The following is a 12,131-nucleotide window of genomic DNA, read 5'->3' on the forward strand; positions in this document are numbered from 1 at the left end:
GGACCTTAGTTTCCCAACCAAGGATCGAAACCCGGACCCTGGCAGTGAAAGTACTGAGTCCTAACCACTGGACCTTCAGGGAATTGCTGAAGGGGTTTTTTTTTTTTGGCTTAATTTGTTTTAATGTTCAAAAAACTGTTCTGGTAACTCTAGTCAGCCACTGATGGAGGTGGTGTTCCATTCATATGCAGATTAGTGGAGCCCAAGCTGCCAGGCTTCATTGCTCTCCAGCCTTCCATTTTTATGTTTTTCCTATGATGAGGCACATTCTTCTCAAACATGTTTTACTTTCCTCCTCATCTTTTTGGTATGTCAGTCAAGAAGGTAATGTTCAGGGGTAAAAAGAGAACCTGACTGGCCGTCAGATAACTGTTGGATTCGATTCTGTTTTAGCTCTGTCCCCATGTGGTTACAACTTTGTGGAAGTCCTCTCACCTTTCTGACCTTCACTTTCCACATCTCTGAAGTTGAGGGGCAGGAATTCCCTGACGGTCCTGTCGTTAGGACGTGGCGCTTTCACTGCCAGGGCCGGGTTCAATCCCTGGTCGGGGTATTAATATCCCATAAGACGTGTGGCATGGCCAAAAAAAAAAAAAAAAAGTTGAGGGGTAGGACGGTATCAGTGGCTTTCAGATTATACTTCCGAGCCACATTCGGGATGGGGGGTTGCAGGTGTAGACGTGAGCCTCTTGGGCTCCGGGACTCCATTTCTGCTGCTGAGGCCTGAGTAGCTGCACGTTTTTATTTTTTTATTCGTGCTTTTCTTAAGAAAAGGTTTTGTGGCTTAAAAACTTGAACACCACCAGTTTAGAGAATTTCTGGATCCCTTTGCATCTCGTGGCTTTTATTATGTGACTCATAAACTGAGGTTTGCTTTACCTGTGGCTCACATACACCTGTTGATGGAGGATAAGCAGAGTTAGGCAGTACCGGCGTGGAACCGCGTGCTAGTCTGTGCTGTTTCTTCTCTGCTTTGGTGTGTTCTAGGTGCATCTGGTAAGAGAAAAAGCCAGAGGTAGATTACGGTTTTAATCATCCACAGTGATATCCTCTCTTCTCTTAAACACAAATTACTAACCTGCTGTCAGCTTCCATTTGCCCTCCTTTTCACTGAGGAGGGCACATAGAATTTTTCTAGTTCTTCCCACTCTGCTGACCTTCCCGTTATCAACGGTTCCCCGAGGCCACGCTCCCTAACATATTTCAAGCATCTCATTTACACACCATCCATTTACTATTTCTTCCCTTTCTGCTTCTTTCAATATGCAAGCCATTTAGAATAATAGTAATAACGGCAGCTCACAGATGTTAGGTGCTTATTATGGGTCAAGAACTGTGCTAAGCACTTTACAGGCATCTTCTCACCTAATCTTCGCAACAACCCTTTGAGGTATGAACCATTTTTATCACATGTTACAGATGAAGAAATCAAGACTTGTAGGTCTAAGAAACCTGCCGTATTGTATGTAGTAATGACAGACCTGGAATCCAGTCCAGGTGTGTTTCTGACTCCAGAATTGGAGCTCCTTATGGCTATGTCAAACTCTCTCTTCAAACAAGCCAGGAAATTGCTTCTTAGAAACCTTATTCTAGTGTATGAAGTTTATCCATCTATCATGGAATCATCTATGTGAATGAACTATCACACTGTTAAAATGACCAGGAATCTTGAATTTTCCTAAGCAGTACCAGAATTTATATATTTTGTTCTTTTAAAATGAAGATGATTAAATGAAATTATAATTAATTTCACTGAACTTTAAAGCCTGGGTAATATTTTTTTCATGTTTCCAGGTATACATGTATGTGTCTGCTCTCTGCTTTCTATTCTATTCCCTTGGTTCACATATCTGTTCCTATAATAGTATCACACTGTTTTATGTTTTTAGCTTTGAAGCGTGTGTTAATATCTGGAAGAGTAACTCTTCCACCTGTGTTCTTCTTTTTCAAATATGACTTAGCTCTTAGTGAATCTTTATCCTTTTAGATAAATTTTGGAATAAATTTCTTTAGTTCGTCAAAAAATCTGGCTGAAATTTTGAATGGAATTGTGTTGACTTTAGAGATTAATTTGGAGGAGTATTGATATTTTTGCAATTTTAAGTTGTCTCATTTATGAACAGGGATATATTGCTATTTATTCAGATCTTTCATGTCTTTAAATAGAATTTAAAGTTGTTCTCCTTAAAGTTGTATGAATTGTTCTGAGTTATGTTAATTACAAGTACCTTACTGGTTTTGTTGCCCTTGAGAACAATATTTTATTTCTGTTATATTTCCCAGTTGATTATTTCTGATGTAGAGAAATACCAGTAATTTTTGTAAGCTGATCTTGTATCTTGTAAGTTTCCTCCATGTCTTTTCATGGCTTGATAGTTCATTTCTTTTTATCACTGAATAATATTACACTGTATGGGTATACTACAGCTTGTTTACCCATTCACCTACAGAAGGACATCTTGTTTGCTCCCAAGTTTTGGCAAATATGAACAAAGCTGCTATAAACATTCTTGTGTAGGTTTTTGGGTAGATGTAAATTTTCAACTCATTTGGGTAAATACTTAGGAATGCGATTGCTGGATCATATAAGATTATGTTTAATTTTATAAGAAACTGCTATACTGTCTTCCAAAGTAGTTGTATCATTTTGCATTCCCATCAATAAAGAATGAGAGTTGCCATTGCTCCACATCCTCATCAGCATTTGGTGGTGTTAGTTTTTGGATTTTAGACATTCCAATAGGTGTGTAGTAGAGGTATCTCACTGTTGTTTTAATTTATAATTCTCTAATGACAATATGATGAGCATCTTTTCATATGCTTATTTACCATCTATATATCTTCTTCTTTTTTTTTTTTTTTTTTTTTTTTTTTACCGGTACGTGGGCCTCTCACTGTTGTGGCCCTTCCCGTTGTGGAGCACAGGCTCCAGACGCGCAGGCTCAGCGGCCATGGCTCACGGCCCAGCCACTCCGCAGCACGTGGGATCTTCCCGGACCGGGGCATGAACCCGTGTCCCCTGCATCAGCAGGCAGACTCTCAACCACTGCGCCACCAGGGAAGCCCTGTATATCTTCTTTAGTAAAGTGTCTGCTTAGAGCTTTTGCACTTTCATAAATGGGGTTGTTTGTTTTCTTATTGTTGAGTTTTAAGAATTCTTTGTGTATTTTAGGTACAAGTTCTTTATCAGATATGCATTTTGCAAATATTTTTGTTCCAAGCTGTCGTTTATATTTTTATTCTTTTAAGTGTCTTTTGCAGAGCAGAAGTTTTTAATTTTAATATGTCCAATTTACCAATTTTTTTTCATGGATTGTGCTTCGGTGTTATATCTAAAAAACTCATTCCTAAATCTAAGGTGCCTTAGTTTTTATCTTGTCTTCTTCTGGAAGTTTTTTAGTTTTGCCTTTTACACTCATGTATAAGATCCATTTTGAATTAATTTGGTGAAAGATATAAGGACAGTGTCTTCATTCATTTTTTTGCATTGGATATTCAGTTGTTCCAGCACCATTTCTTTTTTCTTTTTTTAAAATAAATACATAAAGGCACACATTTATCTATTTATTTTTAAAATTTTGTTTAGTTTTGGCTGCGTTGGGTCTTCGTTGTTGCATGCAGGCTTTCTCTAGTTGTGGTGAGTGGGGACTACTCTTCATTGTGGCACATGTGCTTCTCATTGTGGTGACCTCTTGTTGCAGAGCACAGGTTCTAAGTGCGCAGGTTCAGTAGTTGTGGTGCACAGGCTTAGTTGCTCTGAGGCATGTGGGATTTTCCTGGACCAGGGATCGAACCCGTGTCCTCTGCAATGACAGTCGGACTCAACCACTGCGTCACCAGGGAAGTCTCCAAACTTACTTCTTAATGTGAGCTATTTTTCTATTTAAATGAAAGTTAGTTTTCAAAAATATCAAGATACCAACTTTGAAGCTAATTTTAGAATTTCCTGACACCTTTTGGGATAGTAGAAGACATGCTGGAGAGACCCCAGGAGAGAAGGAAGACAAATCAGGATTGAGAAAAGTACACAAGCCCCACTGGGAGCTACCTTTCCCACCGTTCAGAGCTGATCAGTAGATATCACTAGTAATAAAGATCGATTGTCCCCAGCTCACTAATGTCAAAATGACTTAGATTGAAAGAGGCAGTCATTAAGGAGAGTGAGTTTCTTCAGGTTTAACAAGTATTGGTTAGAACCCCTAATGACCTGCTCTCTGCTTGCCTGTGTTCCTGCTTCATTAGAATGATTTTATTTGAAAGCATTTGACTCACATTTTAGTCATCGTTTGGTTGTTCTACCGTCTAAGCCATTAGTCTGAAAAAAGAATCAATGCAGCTCCAAGTGACAGCATTTATTCTATATTCACAGACTTTTCCCAGCTCTCTCTTGTAGGCTGTGCTGGAGAAATCACTCCCACACAGCTACCTCTTCTTTTCCTCTAACTGTGGGTCTATCCACCTGCACACACTTCTCTTGACAACTGAAGTGAGGTTTTGTGCTATTAGCTGTAGAATAATCCTGTCTGCACATCACCCGTGTATTTGTCCCTGCTCCTTCCTCTGCAGCCTGCATGGCTGTAGAACGCTATCTTTTCTATTGGAACTATGGTAAAGACAACGAAAGATTTGTTCTTCGGCAAGTAAAGGAAAATAAAAGTATCTACACATAATCACTTTTATTTAACAACAACAAAAAAAAGCTAAGTAAACTAAGAAAAATTCACAATATTATTTGTTTCTCTTATTTTCCTTCCAAGATTGTATAACTAAATAAAGAGCAGTGATTTTTTCAAAATGTTTATTGTTTATATGGGTCATGTGAGGGAAGGAAAGGGTTGTATGTGATGTACATCCTCATTATGGAATACTAAGCAGTTATTGAAAAGAATGAGACAAACACATGTTGGCATGTCTCCTTGTTCTCTTCCGTGCTGCCTCTTTTTTTTTTTTTTAATAGATCTTTATTGGAGTATAATTGCTTCACAGTACTGTGTTAGTTTCTGTTGTACACCAAAGTGAATCAGCCATATGCATACATATGTCCCCATATCCCCTCCCTCTTGAGCCTCCCTCCAATCCTCCCTATCCCACCCCTCTAGGTCATCACAAAGCACCAAGCCGATCTCCCTGTGCTACGCTGCTGCTTCCCACCAGCCAACTATTTTATATTCAGTAGTGTATATATGTCAGTGCTACTCTCCAGACACCGTGCTGCCTCTTCATCACAGCTAGATTGGAGATCTGATCTGGAAATATGCTGATTTCTGGAATTTTATCATTGTTGAGGAATCGTACACAAAGTGGTTATTTTATTTTATTTTTGCTGTACATAGAAATGGCCAGTTTCCTGAACTTTGTTGAGTTCTATCATTATCTTTAAAAATGATATTGTTAAAATAATTACAATACCATAGGGTCATTGAAAAAAGTCAAACCAGCAAGGAGTTTTTGAGTAGAAGTTTCTATTCTATTTTTCTGTATCCTGTCTCAGTCCCTTTCTCCAGGGCAACCACTGTAAGCAGTTTGGTGTTAGTCTTGCAGACCTTTTTATTTGTATTTGTTTATTTTTTATTGATATTTAGTTGACTTATAATAATATGTTAGTTTCAGGTGTATTGCAGGCCATTTAAAACATATACACACATATGCATAAACACATTCACATGTATACATACACACAGAGATTTTTTAAAAATAAAGACATACATAGGTTTAAAAAATACTGATCATAGTATTCATACTGTTCTGTAATGTACTATCTTAAATTAATAATATGTCATGGACATCATTCTGTATTAGAACATATAGACTTATTCTTTTTAACAGCTGCCTAGTATTCCATAATGAGGATGTATAATCCATACAACCGTTTCCTCCTTAGTGAGTTTATTCATCTATCTAACAAACATTTATTGACGTGCTTCTGTGTTCCAAGCTCAGCACAGCACGGGGAATATGATGGTGAGCAAAAGTTTACAAATCTGGTGGGGGAGACAGACATAAATTAAAACCATGCCCAAGCAGTGCTGTGAAAAGCATAGTGGAAGAATTTAACTCAGGGAGGTCAAGATAGGATTTCCTGAGGAAAGACCCTTGAACCTCTATATGAAGTTGGAGCCTTCTAGGAATCTACTTCTAGAAATTTAAATAATCAGGGAAGACAAGGAAGAATATGCTAGGACCCTGTGGCAAATGAAAGCATGGTGAGTAAAGAGGCCTGAACGAAGGCTAGTGGGGCTGGAGCTTAAGAAATGAAGGCGAGTGTTGTGAGATGAGGCTGGAGGTGGGACCAGGTTAGGCAGGGCTGGTGGGCCCGTTCTGGGTGTTTTGCCTTTACCCTACGAGCAATGGGATGCCATTGAAGTGTTCTAAGCAGGGGTGGGATAGGGATGGCATGACCAGAATGGCATAGACTATAGTGAGGAGGAAGGACTGGAGAGGGAGACCAGTTAGGAGTCCATGAAAGTCCAAAGGGGAGATGACGGTCTTGGACTAAGGTGGTGATTATGGGGAAGGAGAGAAATGGACAGCACGGGAGCTGTGTGGGAGGTAAAAGTGAAAGGACTTGGTGTTAGATTAGATATAGCAGTGGGGGTAAGGGGAGGGAGAGAGAAAAGTCAAGACTCGTAGGTTCCTGGATAGGTATTTGAGAGGAGGAACATCAAAAGGGAACATACTGAGACATCCAAGAGATATCAAGTATGCAGTTTTATACCTTTCTGGTGCCAGAGTGGAGGTGTGGCCTAGAGATACAGATTTGGGAGGCATTTGCGTGGAGATGACAATGATGCCTGCGTTGTGGCTGAGATTGCCGCTGGAGAGCAGGTAGAGAGAAAAGGGAAGAGGGTTTAGATTAACCTTAAACATCTTTCCTTTCAATAGAACTATAGAATATTTTGTGACTGTGCTGTGGCCACTGAAAAAGACTCAGAGAGAGGTAGTTTGGTGCTTCAATGTAAATCACAAGTGTTTATAAGGAAGGCTATATTGCACAGTGGATAAAAGACCATTCTCTCGATGGAAGGCCAGTGACTGGGGCTCTAATTCCAGCTGTTTGACTGTGGGTTAGACTCATTTTTTTACTTTTCTCATGTGAAAAATGAGGACAATAATACATTTTTTCTACTATGCATGGTTCATGTGAGGGTCAAGTGAGATAATAATCTATGTGAAAGTGCCTTGCAAATTGTCATTTTCATAATAGATTACAAGGTTGGCTAGTAGCGGTGTGTTCAAATTTATTTCAGACTTGAAGCAAAAATGTATATTTTTTTCATTCAGCCTATGCTGGGCTGACTTGGAGCAAAAGAATTGCTTGATTTTTAAAAGTGTCTCTCAAATATTTCTGCATTTGATTTTAGCTGAAGCCATTTGTGCTCTTTTATAAAGAATAATGGACAAAGTGATGAGGGCCTGATGATCTGATACACCTCAAAGACATACAGAGCCAACCAAGGTCTAGAGAAGGATGCCTAAACTGGGCCAGAGGGTCAGGAGAGGCCTTTGTGGGGGATGATTAAAGAATTAGGGCTTTTCATTCTGGAAAGACCCAGGCTGAGAGGGGAGTGTAATTGAAATTTATAAAATAATGAAAATCGTAAGATAAAAATATGAACTTATGAAATCCCAGAGCACAAGAACTAGGGGCAACTTTATCATTTTAAAGAAATAGTTTTAGGGCAAAGTAAAAATAGCACTTCTTTCCACAGAAATAGTGAGTATATGGAACTTACTATTCTAAAATTTGGTTAGCACCAAGCCAACTATTATAAGAGAAAGGCATGTTGTTGGAGTGTAGAATCATAGGAGAGTACAAAATGAAATTAAAACTATTTGGGCAAATCTCCCTAATCTTGGAGGATGACATCATAGAGACTGCCCATTAAGCTTTCCTATGCCTATCTGGCATCTTTATCCAAATCAGCGTTCCTGAGTGGATATGCAAGAGATGACAGAGGACAGAATTGAGCTCAGAGGGCCTGGCTGCAAGTTCTACCTCTCTGACCTTAGGGACCTACTTCTTTTTTATGTACCTCAGTTTCCTCAACTGTAAAAAAAAAAAAGTCATATCAGCATTAAAACCCACCTAACTATTGTGAGAGATTCAAATGAAGTCCTGTTCTGGAAGTGCCTTATAATTGATAAGCAGATACTATCTATATGAACTTAAGAATTTCCACATTTACTGTAACATCTCCAGTTCTATGTCCTCCAGGTGGTTTGACCTTCATGATTCTGGCTGGCCTCCTTGGGAGCAGTATTTCCCAACTCAGAGTGAAGGAAAGGACTGAGGGCAGGGAACAATCCCTCATCCTCTCGGGAGGTGGAGAGAGTGCAGATACCTCTTCTCTCATGCCCTTTTCCTCCCTGGGAAGATGGAGAAATGAAAGCTAAGGAGAAATTTGCAGCATCTCTCTTCTCCTTCATATGTTTTGGGTGGTAAGATGTCACCTAAATAACTAGTGTGCTAGTCTCTGGGTAACTGTGAAGGTTCTTGTGGATCTTGGGAAAACTAAAAAAGGCCAATATAGGGCCGGATGAGAAAAACCATGGGGAATGGTTTCCTACGGTTTCTCATAGGTTTAGGATTTAAGGGAGAGAAAAAAATAGGACTGAAATTTCCTTTCAGGATGCCCATTGCAGTTCACTATGGCAGGAAAGCTGATGGAGATCTGGAGGGAGAGAGTGTGTCTTGCCTGAAGGGTCCTCTGAATTCTGTGTGTGAACCTTGGGAATCTGATTAGGCAAAGCAGCTAAGGCAACAGCAGGAAGACACAACCGATAACCAATACCTTATTTCCTCCACAGCAAACATGGACTGCTTCACTGGCCTTCCAAGCACTCCACCATCCACCCTCCCCTGACATCATTTCCCATGGGGTATTGTGGAAAGGGAATGGCCCATGAGCTAGGCAGCCCTGGATTTGAATTTTGGCGTCACCACTAATTAGCTCAGTGGGCTCAGTCTCCAATCCATAAAATGGTGATAATAGAAACCCCCCTTATCTTTGAGTTGCAGTGAGGAGCAAGTGAGATTATATTTGTGAAGCACTTACCATAGTGCCTGGCACATTATAGGCCCTAAATAAATGTCAACTTTTGTCACGACCCACCAGTACCCTGGACTCTAAGGAAACTGATCTCTGGACAACAGCTCTGTGAAAGCAGGGACCAGGATGCACTTTGCTCATCATTGCATTTGTGGCGCACACACAGTGCCTGAAGAAACAAATCTCTTCACCCCAAGAACCTGTCACTCCCTTTCAGTGCAAGTTGTGTCCATTCTGAGCTTGGCTGAAGTCTCGTTTGTTCAGTGAAACCAACTTGTATTGATCTTGCCCTTCTTGGAACTCTCCTGGCACACAATTCAGCCCTCAGGTTGCCAGGGATTTGCACAGTTGTCTTGTTGCATTGTGTATGGTAGTCTTATCCTTCAGTGATGTTCAACATTCAGGGAACATTTTCTTTTTTTTGAAATTCATTTTATTTATTTATTTTTTATAGAGCATGTTCTTATTAGTTATCTATTTTATACATATTAGTGTATACATGTCAATCCCAATCTCCCAATTTATCCCACCCTCCCCTTTCCCCCCTTGGTGGCCATACGTTTGTTCTCTACATCTGTGTCTCTATTTCTGCCTTGCAAACTGGTTCATCTGTACCATTTTTCTAGATTCCACATACATGCGTTAATATAAGATATTCGTTTTTCTCTTTCTGACTTACTTCACTCTGTATGACAGTCTCTAGGTCCATCCACATCTCTACAAATGACCCAGTTTCATTCCTTTTCATGGCTGAGAAATATTCCATTGTATATATGTACAACATCTGCTTTATCCATTCATCTGTCGATGGGCATTTAGGTTGCTTCCATGACCTGGCTATTGTAAATAGTGCTGCAATGAACATTGGGGTACATGTGTCTTTTTGAATTATAGTTTTCTCTGGGTATATGGCCAGTAGTGGGATTTCTGGGTTATATGGTAATTCTATTTTTAGTTTTTTAAGGAACCTCCATACTGTTCTCCATAGTGGCTGTATCAATTTACATTCCCACCAACAGTGCAAGAGGGTTCCCTTTTCTCCACACCCTCTCCAGCATTTTTTGTTTGTAGATATTTTGATGATGCCCATTCTAACTGGTGTGAGGTGATACCTCATTGTAGTTTTGATTTGCATTTCTCTAATAATTAGTGATGTTGAGCAGCTTTTCATGTGCCTCTTGTCCATCTATATGTCTTCTTTGGAGAAATGTCTATTTATGTCTTCTGCCCATTTTCTGATTGGGTTGTTTTTTTTTTAATATTGAGCTGCATGAGCTGTTTACATATTTTGGAGATTACCCCTTGGTCCATTGATTCATTTGCAAATATTTTCTCCCATTCTGAGGGTTGTCCTTTTGTCTTGTTTATAGTTTCCTTTGCTGCAAAAGCTTTTAAGTTTCATTAAGTCCCATTTGTTTATTTTTGTTTTTATTTCCATTACTCTAGGAGGTGAGTTAAAAAAGATCTTGCTGTGATTTATGTCAAAGAGTGTTCTTCCTATGTCTTCCTCTAAGAGTTTTATAGTGTCTGGTCTTACATTTAGGTCTTTAATCCATTTTGAGATTAGTTTTGTGTACGGTGTTAGGGAGTGTTCTAATTTCATTCTTTTACATGTAGCTGTCCAGTTTTCTCAGCACCACTTATTGAAGAGACTGTCTTTTCTCCATTGTATATCCTTGCCTCCTTTGTCATAGATTAGTTGACCATAGGTGCATGGGTTTATCTCTGGGCTGTCTATCCTGTTCCATTGATCCATATTTCTGTTTTTTTTTTTTGCCAGTATATTATTCTCTTGATTACTGTAGCTTTGTAGTATAGTCAGAAGTCAGGGAGTCTGATTCCTCCAGGTCTGTTTTTTTCCCTCAAGACTGTTTTGGCTATTCAGGGTCTTTTGTGTCTTCATACAAATTTTAAGATGTTTTTGATCTAGTTCTGTAAAAAATGCCATTGGTAATTTGATAGGGATTGCATTGAATCTGTAGATTGCTTTGGGTAGTATAGTCATTTTCACAATATTGATTCTTCCAATCCAAGAACATGGTATATCTCTCCATCTGTTTCTGGCATCTTTGATTTCTTTCATCAGTGTCTTATAGTTTTTGAGTATAGGTCTTTTACCTCCTTAGATAGGTTTATTCATAGGTATTTTATTCTGTTTGTTGCAGTGGTGAATGAGATTGTTTCCTTTATTTCTCTTTCTGATCTTTCGTTGTTAGTGTATAGGAATGCAACAGATTTCTGTGCATTAATTTTGTATCCTGAAACTTTACCAAATTCATTGATTAGCTCTAGTAGTTTTCTGGTGGCATCTTTAGGATTCTCTATGTATAGTATCATGTCATCTGCAAACAGTGACAGTTTTACTTCTTCTTTTCCAATTTGTATTCCTTTTATTTCTTTTTCTTCTCTGATTGCCGTGGCTAGAACTTCCAAAACTATGTTGAATAATAGTGGTGAGAGTGGACATCCTTGTCTTGTTCCTGATCTTAGAGGAAATGCTTTCAATTTCTCACCATTGAGAATTTTGTTTGCTGTGGGTTTGTCGTATATGGCCTTTATTATGTTGAGGTAGGTTCCCTCTATGCCCACTTTCTGGAGAGTTTTTATCATAAATGGGTGTTGAATTTTGTCAAAAGCTTTTTTTGCATCTATTGAGATGATCATATGATTTTTATTCTTCAATTTGTTAATATGGTGAATCACATTGATTGATTTGCACATATTGAAGAATCCTTGCATCCCTGGGATAAATCCCACTTGATCATGGTGTATGATCCTTTTAATGTGTTCTTGGATTCTGTTTGCTAGTATTTTGTTGAGGATTTTTGCATCTATATTCATCAGTGATATTGGTCTGTAATTTTCTTTTTTTGTAGTATCGTTGTCTGGTTTTGGTATCAGGGTGATGGTGGCCTCGTAAAATGAATTTGGGAGTGTTCCTTCCTCTGCAGTTTTTTGGAAGAGTTTGAGAAAGGTGGGTGTTAGCTTTTCTCTAAATGTTTGATAGAATTCACCTGTGACGCCATCTGGTCCTGGACTTTTGTTTGTTAGAAGATTTTTTTTCCTTTCTTTCTTTCTTTT

At 38.9% G+C, this 12,131-nt stretch overlaps 1 protein-coding gene across 3 annotated transcripts in view; it reads left to right on the top strand.

The window, feature by feature from the left end:
* Positions 1–12,131, top strand: part of SEC16B (SEC16 homolog B, endoplasmic reticulum export factor) — a 98,898-nt gene that overhangs the window by 12,352 nt on the left and 74,415 nt on the right. The gene's annotated exons all lie outside the window — the stretch shown is intronic.

This window comes from Orcinus orca, chromosome 1 (assembly GCF_937001465.1).
Source record: "Orcinus orca chromosome 1, mOrcOrc1.1, whole genome shotgun sequence".
In the NCBI taxonomy this organism is placed as follows: Eukaryota; Metazoa; Chordata; class Mammalia; order Artiodactyla; family Delphinidae; genus Orcinus; species Orcinus orca.